Here is a 14,687-nt window from a genome sequence, read left to right on the forward strand (position 1 = left end):
CTGAGCCTTTTGAATGGATTGCCAGCTTCTGGGGAGGAGGTGGGGCCTCCACCTTCTCCCAGCTCTCCTATTCAAACAGCGTTCCACCCCACGTGGACTACTGTGGTTCCTAAGAACACTTCTAATCGCAACAGGGATCTTATGTCTCGTGAAGCCAAAAGAGACATTATTCAACATCTTCATAACCTGGAGAAGCCCTCTACCCCTCTTTCTTTGACATCGGAGTCAAACTGAAACTCTGAACCCTTCAAACTCACTGGGGATGGTTGCTGCCTTATGCTATTTCCCCTTTCATTAACAGACTGTGTGCCTGCTAGATCTGTCACTGCTGAGCGGCTCCTTCAATGAGTCTTCCGTGTTCCAGGGTGGGACACCACTGGATCTCATCTGGACTGGGCGATGCATAGCCTGAACTGTTCCTTCTTACTTCCTTTACACCTTCCCTGCGGGCACCGAGCTAGCCTGGGTGACAATATGACAGACTACTGGCTCTGGCAATCATGGGCCCTGGGGTCTGGATGGCCTTGAGAACTGTCCCACAGATCAAGACTTTTGGGGAGTAACATCCCAACATCCCCTGTATGGCCGGCTCAGTTTTGCGTAGGCGATACCTAGTTCTGGCTCGACTGTTTTGGCCCGGTTGGCCTTTGACTCTTGTTCATTTTAACATACATGCTCTTCAAAAACTTTGTAGATGGCCTGGCCCTCCCACTTAATCATTCCCTAATGTCTGCCGGGAAGATGAGCAATCCCGGGGTTGCTTCTTGCTCCCCCTTCCACAATCACTGTCTCGTGCTGCTCCAATGAAACTCTTCATGTCCACTTAATGGGCCTGTTTTTAGTCCACACCTATGACTACTGACTCTCAGGTTAAACTCCTCATCCTCAATGTGTAAGGACTCAACGTAATAAACAAGAGAAAAATGATATGGCGATATCTGCTTCAACAGAATGCTGATGTTATTTTTCGCCACTAGACTCACCTCCTTCGACACAACATTTCTCGCATGGCACACCCTGTGTCCCGCTTCCGCTACTGGGGTATGTCTCAACCAAGACAGCTGGAGGTGTAATGCTCTGTAAGGCCACTTTCTATTCTGGGGTCTTGTGGGTGGTACAGAATGAAGAAGATCACTTTTTGAACCTAACGGTACAACGTGGCCCTCACACCCTCACCTTTGTAGACATCTATGCACCAAATTAGGCCCAAGACGACTATCTCAGGGGCTTTCTCAAAGAGAGTGGGGAGATATGGTTTTTGGGGGAGACTTCAACCTGGTCTGGGACCCTGACCATGACCGTAGCGCCACCTCCTTTCACAGAACGGGTGCTATGGCTGTGGCTCTCAAATGTGACATCACTGATATGGGGTTAGTTGATGTGTGGTGATACCGCCAAACAGACACTCTGGATTTTTCTTTCTTTTCATATGTCCATCAGTCTTATTCACATATTGATTACCTCTTTATGATTCAATCCCTACTATGTGACCTGGATACTGCCCTTATATGAGATATTTTAATATCCGATCATGCACACTTAGAGCTCACTTGTTCTTGGTTAAGGGGGAAGGCTCAGTCTCGCCCGCGATGGCACCTCCCTCTGCAGCTGCTCCACGATCCTGTATATGTTGAGCACGTCACATAAGCAATAGCAAACTACTTTGAACTTAACACACCCTGACATCTCGGCACATACTCTTTGGGACGGATTCAAGGCCACTATTCAAGGAACCATCCCTACAATAACTATTGCCCGGACACAAGAGGCTAGGCTGGTTGAGATGGCCTTGCAGGTAACATTAAAGAGTTGGAACGCCTTAACTACTCTGCCCCATCCCGGTGCAATAAACAGCGTTTAGCATTGTTGAGGGGCCAGCTACCGGTACATCGTACTAACAAAGCGGAGCACAACTTGCTTGCACTTAAACAAAAATACTATGAGGTGGAAATAAAATGGGAACCCTCTTGGAGCAAAAGCTCTGGAAACAATGAACCCACATGCATATTCCTGGGCTTCGTACTGCAGATGATACTTGGGCAACCGCAGAAGTGGCCAAACAGCAGGCGTTCCTTGACTTCTATCATAATCTTTACAATGGCGAAGACGCCTCTCAGGAGGCCATTGACAGTTATCTTCCGGGATATAGGTGGGAAACTCTGGATCAGAGGTGATTAAGACTCCATTCTCTCCTGCGGAGATTCAACTCACTCTGAAGGACCTCCCCCTGGGCAAGATCCCAGGCCTGATGGCCTCCGAGCGTCCTTTTATCATAAATTTCTTCCCCAACTAGAGGAGCATTTACTTGCACAGTTTAACACTTTCTCAGCCACTTCGGGCCTCACTCCCATTATGTCGGAGGCAGAGATTAAGTTGATTCCAAAACTAGGCAAGGATCCCTCCCCTTGTGCCTCTTACTGTCCCATTGAGCTTTTAAAAACAGATGCGAAGCTCTATACAAAAATCCTAGCAAACAGACTGTAACCTTATTTCCCGGTCTTACAGATCCAGACCAGGTCGGTTTTATTCGCAATAGGCAGGGGACGGATAATGTTCCCCGATTGGCCCACCTAGTGGAGAAATCACACCGTCACGCTATCCCGTGCTGCGTTCTCTTGCTTGCTGTGGAGAAGGCATTTGACAGAGTTAGTTCTCCCTTTTTAAAGGCTGTCCTTTGAAAGATAGGACTGAGCCCCTCGATGATCACAAGAATAATGGCCTCCTATACCTCTACTTCTACCAGCACCGCACAACACAGCATAGGATCTGTGTGAACAGAGGCTTGTCCCAGACAGTCCATCTACAGAGGGACATAAGACAGGGCTGCCCCCTATTGACATCCTATTTGCCCTTGTAGTAGAACCACTGGAGGTTGCCATTCAACAGTCAGAGGACACTGTGGGCATACCTTTTGGGAGTGAACACACAAAATCACCTTATACTGACCCTTGCCCAGCCTAAGTCATCCCTCCCGGCATTAGTACAGACACTGACCCCATTTGAAAAAGTTTTGGGCTTCAAAATCAATATGTCTAAATCGCAAGCCTTAAATCTAACCATCCCCTCCACTGACCTATTAGCGATATAGTCTCTCATTCCGGTCCAGTGGGCCTCTCGCTCTATAAGATAACTGGGCCTCAATCTAACACCCTCTTTAGCTACATGGACGACAGCCAACTGGCTGGAATATCGGAAATCTATCCTGGAAGATCTTCGCAGTTGGAAACCACTCCAGGTTTCCTGGCTTGGTCACCTAGAAGCAATAAAGATGTCTCTCCTCCCCAAAATACTCTACCTCTCCAAACCCTGCCCACCCTGGTCTCTCAAGATGATATTATGTGCCTTGAGCGCGATATACGTAACTTCATTTGGAGGGGAGGGAGTCTTTGCTTCTCTAACACTGTACTGATGCTGCCCCAAGATGGGGGGTTTGGGGTGCCCCAACCTCCTTGAATACTAGTGGGTGGTCCTCATACGATATATTTCTGAGTTGGTTGCGAGGGAAAGTGACAAACATTGGTTCCACATAGACCGGGCCATGGCTTGTCAACGCCTTTGGGATCTGGTGGGGCTCGCCAAAAATGCGAATATATTGCCACCCATATGAAAACAGTTTTGTAAATTTGAGATAGGGTGCCTCTGAAATAAAGCCTGATTCACATTCCCCTCACCTAACACTCTTGGTGCAGAACCCAGATTTCGACACAGCTACACTCTTTTCATCATTGGAGGGAAGGGGAATGCTGCACCCTTAGGGATTTGTCTGAGTGCAAATCCTTTAAAACTTTCGACTGATGTCTGAAAGAATTTAGTCTTCCTGCATCTACTAAGCTACAGTATATTCAACTTTGTCACTGTGCCCCCTCCCCACCAAACGCTCAGAAAGACAGGTGCCAGTTCACTGCTTTGGAGACCCTAGATCAGTCTTTTGATGTAACTCGGGGCTAATCTCTCGCACATACATGGTTATCCAGCATTCCACCCCACCCAACCCACATCCTTATCAAACACAATGGCTGTAGATTTTGGTGAAGATATAACCCACAAAGCAGTGGGAACAACTTTGGGGACATATCCCTCGAAATACACAAATGCATAAAAACATGAATCAATGGCTCAATGGTACACACTTATGTGGCAGGTCCTCGACATGGAAATTCTATCTCATAGAATTACCCATACAGAAGGGAAATTCACTAAAATCTGGCAACCTTGCATACTCCACTTTTTAAGACTGGAAAATTCATGTTTCAAGGCCCTTCAGCTTTTTGACTGAGCCTCCATGCCCTGCCCGATTGGCTTGTCACCGCTCCTTGCGTCAAGCCCCTCCCTTAGAAGTCCTCAAGGGATCCCTACCTACAACAGATGGATATCTTTAACCTACAATCTAATGTCTCCTTTCCATGCACTTTATTGTTTTCTTTTTTTTCCTTTTGTTCCTTTTGTTGAATGTCTTTTCCTGACCATGTTGAACAGTTTGTTCACAAGGCCCCTTGGCGATCCGGCAATAAGAACAGAATATAAAACAGCTATTTTATTGCGGGTAGCCTTTGCGGTGCTGTGTAATGGAATACTGCATCCTTGTGTCTAAGGAGTAATGCCGTTTCATGGTAGTACAGTGACTTACTGGGTTTTTCTAGGTATAACTTTTCATCTCTGTCTTTATCTGTGTCTGGCGTTAGCCAGCTGGTATCTTTAGTGCGAGTGAAAACTGCTAGAAGCCACTTGTGTTTACATTTCAGCCTCTAGTGTACATTGTTTAAAACAACCCCTCAACAATATAGGTTCTCAAAATGGTGACGTCCAAAGAAACAATCACATAATAATGTCAGTAAGTCTACTACCATAGGTCTACTCAAAATCTACTCACTGATATACGGGGGGTCTATTCCATATCAGCTGCCCGATGCGACGTGTTCCGTGCTGTTGGCCTGGCGGGCCTCATTACGGCAAACTCGCTGGATGCGTAAGCTGACCCAATGTACACCCCTCTGGCAGGGAACTTGCCTCCAAGAGGTTAGTGGGCTGCAAGGGTTTAAATCGTGGAACCTTATTGGAATCTCACACTTGGGGATGTCTGGGCTAAGGCCACATGCATACATTTCAGGACCTCCAGTCCCTCTATTACCTTCACCCATCCCAATTCTATAAATACCTACAGTAGCGGCCTGCCCTCCACACACATATCACAGACGATACTTGGCTCCCGGGGGAATAGCCCTCCCAATGCGCAGACTATGTTGTGTGACTTGGGCAAAGGAGGTATCTCCCACATTTACCGCACTTTGGTCAACAACACCCCCACCTCACTGGACAAGTTAAGGGACCAATGGTTGGAGTGGGTGGGTCACCTTTGATGAGGTAGACTGGCGTGACGCCCTCATGGCGCCCAAGACAATCACCGCATCGGCCAAACTTAGACTGATCCAGCTATACTGCTTGCACGCTTCCTAGCTCACTCCCTTGCGCCTCCACTGGGCAGGCCTATGCCCGGATGCGCCCTGTGCAACATGGGGCCATGCCCAAAATGACTTTTTCCATATGGCCTGGTCATGCCCCCACCTGGCACGATTCTGGGGAGCTATTGAGGAGGAGCTCACGAGGTCCTGGGTTAGGCAGTTCCCCATGATCCACGTCATTCTCTTTTGTGGACCACAGATAGGCTGGATGGGTCCAGAAACGAAAGACTATTTTTTTAACACAGCCATGATTGTAGCTAAACATGACATATTGGCGGCATGGAAATGTCTGGACCCACCTGAACCTGGGAAGTGGCGAAGGGGAGTGGACTGGTGCACGACCCAAGAAATAACCCTGTGCGTGGCACAAGGATGTCCCAATAAGTACTGTAGGGTGTGGGGAAAATGGCTGGGTACTGTGGAATGATTGAAATACTTTGCTCAATTACTGTGCCTGTGTATACCTTCTGGGGTCGGGAATCGTGGGATGTTATGCTCCTGTAAATGTCAATGATTCACTGTCTTCCGTGTCTATTGCTGATTTGTTCGTTACTTTTCAAAACAATAACATTGAGTATCAAAAAAAAAAAGTCTATCACCAATAAACCACTAGTGCTCGGGGACAGTAATCCTCTGTCAGTATCCAAGAACAAAAGATGAATCTTCTCATGGAGAGTATTGCTGCGGAATGAAGTATGGTACAGTAGGGTGGGTTTGAGAGGCAGATGCTACTCTGCTAAGATATTTTAAGGCCTCCAACTGTTCTGCTGTCCAATGTATTGCTGAAGCCCTTGACTTTGTAGGCATGTTGACTCATTTATCTAACAACAAGATGTATAATGGTTAGCCCTAATCCCCCTGCATAACCTGGACTAAAACATGTGTGAATGAAAAGTGGTGTAATGTGGGTACGGATTCTTGTATCATTAGTTGTCCAATAATTACATCAATTAATCACTGGAGCTGTATACACAATTTCTGAAAAATAATTTTGACCTTTTTAACTGAACCTATAATAGTTCACTACTGGAGTAGGTACTTGGTTATACAAATGTGTTGGGCTTTAGTGTTTCCTAGTTGCGAAACTCCTTAGGCTCTGGGCCAGACTACTCAGCGGCGAGCAGCAGAGCAGAACATTGGTGTGATTCCTAAGCCAGACATTCGTCTAACTCAATGCCTAAGCTGCTTATGCAATGTTAGTGCTTGTTGGACCCATTAATATAGATACTTGAGGGCTTTCACTGTTTCTAGCCCTGCTTGACATCAAATTATGATCAAATTTAGGAAAGACAAGATCTGTAAGTGCTAATAAAACATGTTTAATGGTGTTAATTTTTTTTGTCTACATCACTGTTTTCTATGATCTCCACATTCTATTGTACCAATTCCATGGAACTATAATCTTTAACACATCTACTTATTTTGTACCAACTCACTTATAAAGCTATATATTTTGACTTGTGAACTGACAGGCAACATCTGGCCTAACCCATATATTTGCCAGAGAACAGAGTGGGCTAAAAAGAGGAAAACAGACAGAGAGACTGTCAAAGGGTTCTAACGCTGTACTTTTTTTGCCTCATTTAAATACTTCTCCATTACTACGTCTACATTGTTATAACTCATGCATTTGTCTGAAATTGGAGGATTTAGTGCTAACCCCATGGCTCTCCTAACTTTGGGAATACACTAAGCTGGGTGATGTACATCTGTGTACATCTGTAAGAGACAAGTATGAGATTATTCGACAAATTATTTAAGCAAAAACGGAGCACTCCTCAACAGAAATTTCTTTCCTCACAGCTCATAGTTGTTCCTTCATTCTGGACAGTTAACATTGAAAAGCGGCTGCGGATGAGTACTGATGGCAAAGCAAAAGATTCGCTTTCAATTCACCATCACAACGCTTTTATGATGGACATAAACAACATGAAATACACAAAAGGTTATGGGACGGTGCTCACTGGCAACTCTCAGGGTAGCTCTCCAACCCATTGTTCTTTTGCTCACAATGCCACCTTAGCTTGGATCCAGCCATATGCTAATCAGGCTTGACCCTCTTCCTCATGGGACCAGTCCAGCCCGAACTGCCAAGCCAGGTCCTCTCTGGACCAGAACACAAGCCACCCCAGGACCGGTTTTGCCCTAGTTATGGGCTTGTCAGCTGGGTATAGCTTGGTTCCAGAGACACAGTGAGCAAGGGACGCACGTCTGGGCATACCCATGCCACTTAGGGCAGTAAATGAAACACACACAAGGTGATGAGAGGCTGTTTGGAATAAGTCTAACCACTGGCAATCGCTCTGGCTAGCATTCCAACCTATCGTTCTTTTGATCACCATGCCAGCTCAGTTTAGACCAAGCTATTGGTGAGGTGGACCAACAAGACTATACTCGGCAAAGATTTCCTTACTAGATTCTTAATTCCTAGTCTACATTCATATCACAAGTGGCCAAAGATAGACAGATTTATTGGAATTCTTCTTTATTAAAATTCATGAATGCACGCCTACATAGGGCGAAACATGTGTTGGCTAATTCTGAAGATGTTTCCTTTGGTTAACTTCTTCCGCATACAAGAATAAGAAGAAAAATGAAGCCTTCTATTGTGAAACAAATTTAAAGGAATATATTAATTTCTAATTGCACCTTATTATCCTGGAATCTCTAATTTGTTTAATTTACTTGAAGAAACTTTATGAATCTTTGGAAGGAAACACTCTTTGTTGACATTTGAACTTGGTCACTTACCAGGCCATCGTTCCATTGCGGTAGGCCTGAACTTGTGACTTTGTCCCAGTCCGGTGCAACGAGATAACTGCTGTTGGAGCTTTGTGCTGTTGGGCTCTATTTTTCCTAGACACTTTCAAACTCAATAACTCCGGCTCTACTGCTTGAATTTAATTTGCTTTGGTGTCACTTTATTTATTCAAATGTACTCTATTGTTCTAAATTGGTGTGGGATTTTTCTTGTGTTGTTTTCACTTTTTCACTGTTTCTGTGCAGCATATGTACTTTACACATTGCCTCCAAGTTAAGCCTGACTCCTTTTTGTGCCCTGCTACCCAGGTTTAAGCACTAGTTAATTTAGTTACTTTTTGTTGTTCACCCTACCAGGGATCGTGGCTGTTGCTATATATAAAGGGCGAAAAATGTGTTGGCTGAATCTGAGGACATTTCCTTTAGATAAATCCTTCTTCTGCATACAAGAATAAGAAGACAAATAGAGCATCCTATTGTGAAAGCAACTTTAATGAAATATATTAATTTCTAATTGCACCTTATTATACTGGAATCTCTACTGTGTTTAATTTACTTGAATGAACTTTATGAATCTTATGGAGAACACACTGATTATTATAGATATTTAAAATAATAAGGGGGTGTAGTTGGCCCAACCCTCACATGAGAGGAACATTTTCCTCCTCACCTGAACTCAAATATTTCAATAGGGTTATTAATCGGCTAGCCATGATTGTGATGGGCCTCTAAACGAAACTCATAAGGGACCTAGTTTGCCCTACTGGAAGGTGTACCTGGTTGTACTTGGGTTGGAGATGCGAGTTTCTTCATCTTGCCGCATTGGTTCGGGAGAGGCCACTAATCAGGAGCTGTGATGTAAGGGCAAGTGGCAGTTTTGAGGGAACCCTCCGTTAGACAAGGAAGAGTACACTCTTGTGCTAGCCGGGGGTTCACAACCTGGGGAGTACTTCTTGGGGATCAGAACTCACTCCAGCAGAGCCCAGCAGCAGGGTTCATGCAGGTCCAGTTGAGCCCGATCAGCTAAGCAGATGCAGGTCAGGTTGCTGAAGCTTCTTTTGTCCCTGTAGCTCATACAGGAGGCAAGCTAACTAGTCCTCGGAGTCACTCTAGTAGTCCTGGTCAGAAGGGAACAAGCCCAATCTTCCTTCCCCAATCAGTCCTTCTAGCAGCAGGCCTGCAGGCAGTCCTATCAGTAGGGCAGGCCTTCTGAGTCTTCCACTCAAGTGGCTCTGGGGGTCCAATATTTATACCTGGTGTTAGCCTGGGGGCTGGGATATCCTATCCTCACATCTGGTTATGGAAAGTTAATCCCTTTCACCTGTCAAGGCTCCACACTGTTTGATGTGACAAAAGACAAGATAGGCTTGGTGTCAGATTCCTTTGTGGGTGCAGGGTACAGTCTCTCCCAGTGATTCTGCCGAGGCTGCCCCAAAATGTCCGGAAGCAATACACAAACCCTAACAGCAGAGTCATTCAGTCATATGACACAGGACACTGCCAGAGGGTTGGGACAAGAACATGGCAACTTTCTAAAAGTAAAAGATTTAAATCAGAGTGCACTCCTTCCTTTTAATGTAAACCAAATCTCCAAGCATATCTTGACTTGCGTGCGCATCATTCTTAGTGACCCATCCCCGGTCACTCTTTCAAAATGAAAACTCGAAAGGCACGTACCTGACGCACCAAGCTGCGCACTGCTTTAAATGGGATCTTTTCCCTTCCAATACATCGTTTTCAACCTTAGTTTATCAAAACTTGACCTTTTATTCCTTGTTTTAATCCATCTTTTTCATGACAATACCACGGAGACATTAAGGACATTATGGGGCTCAGTGGGAGTGTGGGATATATTGGTTGACATATGAGAAGAGGGTGGTAAGCGAGTGTTTGATTCGGACAGAGGTATGGATCGTAGTGTGAATGAGATTTGGGAAGGTGTGATTGTTTTGGTTCAGGGAAGGGCATTATGGGTGCTGTAGTATTTAGAATGGTTTTTGATTGGATCAGGTGGTTGGATGGTTATTGAGGACACGTGGGTGTGAGCCCTGGTTTTTTAATGGTTTGCTTGTGAGGGTTATTGAGCAGATTGAGTGAGCGGGTGAAGAGGTTATCGGCTGATTGTATAGTACGGGCTTGTGTTTATGAGGTAAGAAGGAAGCCTAGATTAGAGAGTTGATTATGTCATCTGGATAATGGTTTTAATAGTTGCGGGTGGGTACTTGTAGGTTAGGAGGGGAGAGCACAACATTTTGGTAGAATTTCACAAAGGGGGTGGGAGGATTGTATGTTTTAGTGGTTTTGTGGGAATTTTGTTTTTGCTTAAATAGTACATTTAATTTGAGCAATCGTTATAGCTGTTCTTGTTGTATTTGTTTCAGAAACCCCTGACGAAGAGCCTTTGGCTCGAAATGCATTAGGTAGCATTTACATGGCCTACGCTGGTGTTTATTAACTCACGTGCCGTTGTTTAAAAGCCTGGAATGGAAAGCAGCTGCATTTGAAAATGTGCAATAAACATCTATTTGGAATTTTGCTGTCTCCGTGGTAGTGTCATGAAAAAGATGGATTAAAACAAGGAATAAAAGGACAAGTTTTGATAAACTAAGGTTGAAAACGATGTATTGGAAGGGAAATGATCCCATTTAAAGCAGTGCGCCAGCTTGGTGCGTCAGTAACGTGCCTTTCGTTTTTTAACTTTCTAAAAGTGGCATTTTCAGAATTGGGACAGAAAATCTGACTTTACCATTGAAGAGGATTTTAAATTACAATTCATGTGAATGTAAACAGCATATCTCTATCTGCTCCCAATCCAGAGTTACCACTGATTAAATGTAATATAGTAACCCGGTGTTAGTCAATGGGAGACAGGCCTTACCACACTTTAGGAAATTTTCAATGCCAGGACATGTAAAACTTAAGTACACAAGTGCTCCTTTTTAAATACCATAAACCCTACCTTATAAGCTGTTCGGGCCTAGTGCAGGTGTGTCATATAAGTGTTATAAAAGGCAGGTTTAGGCCTGGCAGAAGTTTATTTTGACAGGTCTAAATGGTAGTTTGAACTGCACTACAGGCTGCAGTGGCAGGCCTGAGAGATGTTTTAAAGGGCTACTGTAGTGGGTGGCACACTGAGTGCTGCAGGCCCACTAGTAACATTTAATTTACAGACCCCGGGTACATGTTGTACACTATACTAGGGACTTAGATTTGGTGTAGGTCAATTTTACCATGTTTTAGGGAGATGGCACAAGCACTTTAGCACTGGTTAGAAGTGATAAGGAGCAAAGAGTCTTAAAGTCAACAAAAAATTATTTAGCAAAATTGGCGTGGTGACGGCAGAACGTTTGGGGACCGCCATCCAAGGGTACCAGGTCTACCAGTCATTAAATATGATATTGAAGCTTTAAGAGACCTTTTAGTAATACATTTCACCATTTTAACAAGCCATGGTCCTACTCAAGAGTCACAGCTTGTTGGGTGCGTTTGTAAGAGGGATAGTCTTGCACTCGCAACTGTACATTGCAAAAAAGCAGTCAGATTCCAGAGCCGGCTGTGAAAGTAGTGTCCTGATATGCTCAAACCCATCAGAGTATGCCATATACATTGCCCGCCTCCAATGGCACATCACTGAAATACACGTTTTCTCTGAAATGGCAAGAAGGCACCACCGTGTTCATGGTTTCCTATGATCAAGGCCACTACTTGGGGTAAATACTTCCCAGAGAGGAGAAAAAAGACTAATGAACAATCCCAAATGAAGACAGAGGCCAAAAAGAGGGAGGGACAGGGGAGATGGGCATACCTTTTCTTATTCCCTATATAACCTCAAGGAATACCAGGGAACACCCGGAGGAACTGGCATGCTAACAGACACAGAATAAAGGAGTTTCGAATAATTGCCCACTTCAGCTTGTGATAGACTGTTGTCCCTCTATCAGAATTAGGATGACAGGAGATATGTGGGATATGGAGGGATAACATCAGGTCTGGAAAAAAGTGTATCTCATTCATGGAATAAAACTTCATTCTACTTACTGACTCTTCGGTCAGAATGAATTCTTCCTGTTTCTGACTCTGTAGGTTCATCATGGAGTGAGAATGCTTATTTAGATGTAAAGCACATAGGTGCTGCATCATACCAGTAGTTCCAAGTGAGTAGAAGCCACGGTGTCCTCAACAGCACTTGGTCACACAATGTGCATGTCAACTTATGTGTGTTGCAAAGTCATCCTGTGCCCTGGGCACCCCCATATTTTGCTGACTGGTACTGGAGGTAACTGACTCTGACTGTCCCTGGGCTCTGCCAAACCAGGCCCAGTGCTATGTTGAAAACCCACTTAGAATACAGTGAAAACACATACATACACTAGGGTACACTATGGGCTAGGGTACCCTTATGATGTGCATGACCTTCCCTATAAGGTCCTGGTACATAATAGGTGTTGGGGTATAAAAACTACCTTCAAGTCCCTAGTATACAACAGAGCATGGCTATTTAGAAGCCAGTAGCCCTTTCTGCACGTGCATGTGTGCAGTGCTGAGGCTTGAGACCAGTTTAAAAGCAGCCCTGTGTTGCAGGACTGCTATTAAAATTTAAATTGTGCTCAACTCAACTTTGGTGTTTGGAGCACTTAAAAAGAGATAACCTACACATTTTGCATATTAGGTACCCCCAGGGTCTACCCTAGGTGTCCCAGGGGTTGGGGAATCAGGTACTTATAAGGGGAACCCTACGAAAGAGGTTTAATATGCTTTGGGCATAGTGAAATAATAAATTTCACTTCACTCATTGTAGTAAAGTGCTTCCAAAAGTCGAGTTTTGTGCTAGGAGTACTGTGGAGTGGGGATTTACATAATTTTTGTATATTCAGAACCTATAACATCTCCTGTAGGTGTGCCAGAGGTGGGGTCCTGTACTTATAAGCAGGGTCCTTATAAAGGCATTTTTATAGATACTTGAGAATTGGATGTTTCATTTTCCCCATAGTAGATACCCAGCCACATATGTTAACATTGCAATAAGTTATTAATTAATAACTACGGCAAGGGACTACAGAAAATATAATTAAAGGACTTAGGAAAATGGCATTGATAAATCCAACAATATACTATAGTTGAATTTATCCTAAAATGTACGGAAATAATTTATAAGACGTTCTTGTCTGTAAGCCACAATTAAGCCTTCCAGTGGTCAGCCCTGAGTGGTCAGCGTAGAGTGGATTAGCCAGGCTGCTTTCATGCAGTGATAAATGGCACCTGGGTGAACAGCCATTGTGGGAGGAGAGGATTTTGCTGCATAGGAAAGCCATAGCAAGGGGGAGGGGGTTGTAAACCATGAGTGTCATAGGCCCAGTAGGACAGGCAGAGAAAGTACGGTCCATCTATGTCCACCCCCTATGAACCCAGCCATATATCAGGCTTAAGGAAGGAATGTGCAGGTGCCAGGGGGAGGGAGGCTATGGAGATGAGCCACCCTGAAGGTTGGTTTAGCCAGCTCTTGCCTCTCTGCTGAGACTTCAGCCATATTGAATTTTGGAGAAATAGTGCTTTCTGGAAGACCATTGTGTCACCCTTTGGAGGAAATGGTCATGCTCTGAGGTGTTGCCCTGGATCTCATTGGACAGGGATGCCCTTCTATTTTACCTCAGAGAACACTGAATATATATATATGAGAAGAGCAGAGCCTTTCAGATCTTCTGCCTGAAACAAGAGGAAGAAGGGTCCATGCTAAGAAGTTTGATTTGTACCTATCTTGCCCTGCACTGTGACTGACTGCGCCTGCTGCAAAATCTGGGACTACAGCCCTGTGCACCTAACTTGTTTCAAAAGGACTAAAGAGTGGAATCCTTGCAAGCTACAGGATAACAGAGCTCACCTGGACCATCACCACCAAGAATATCCAGCCTGAAGTGACTCCAGTGGATTTGTAAGGGCTATGTCACAGTGGATTGTGGGAATCGAAGTCCCAAACTTTCAATGACCATTCTTGGATCTTCCAGTCCCTTGGAATAAGTTTTGGACACTTTGAGACCCTCAAAGTAACTTCTTGAAGAAGTTCCAGAAGTTTGGAGCAACTTTGGAAAAAAGATCCATAAAGGGACCACCTTAACCTGGACAGCCAAGTCAGCGACCCTTAACCGTGCGCCGGCCTCCAGGTTCGTCCCACTGAAAAACACTGAAGGTCTCGAAACCCAAGCCGGCAAACTCTCACCAAATGCGGCCTGGTGAAGAGTATCGACGAATCCCGCAAGAAAAAGATCCATAAAAGTTTCTAAGTCTGAAGGTAGAAGAGTTGACCGAGACCAACTACAGAGTTCTGACTTCCATAGGTTTGACCGGGAGCTCATCGCAAGGCAAGTCGGCGAACCCTCACTGAATCCATACTGGTGGTGAGCTTCGAGGCACCCTGGGAGAAAAATGCTCCAGAAAAGTTTCTAAGCCAGAAGGTAAAAACATTGAAAGGGA

The sequence above is a fragment of the Lissotriton helveticus genome, chromosome 2_1 (assembly GCF_964261635.1).
Source record: "Lissotriton helveticus chromosome 2_1, aLisHel1.1, whole genome shotgun sequence".
NCBI classification, from domain to species: Eukaryota; Metazoa; Chordata; class Amphibia; order Caudata; family Salamandridae; genus Lissotriton; species Lissotriton helveticus.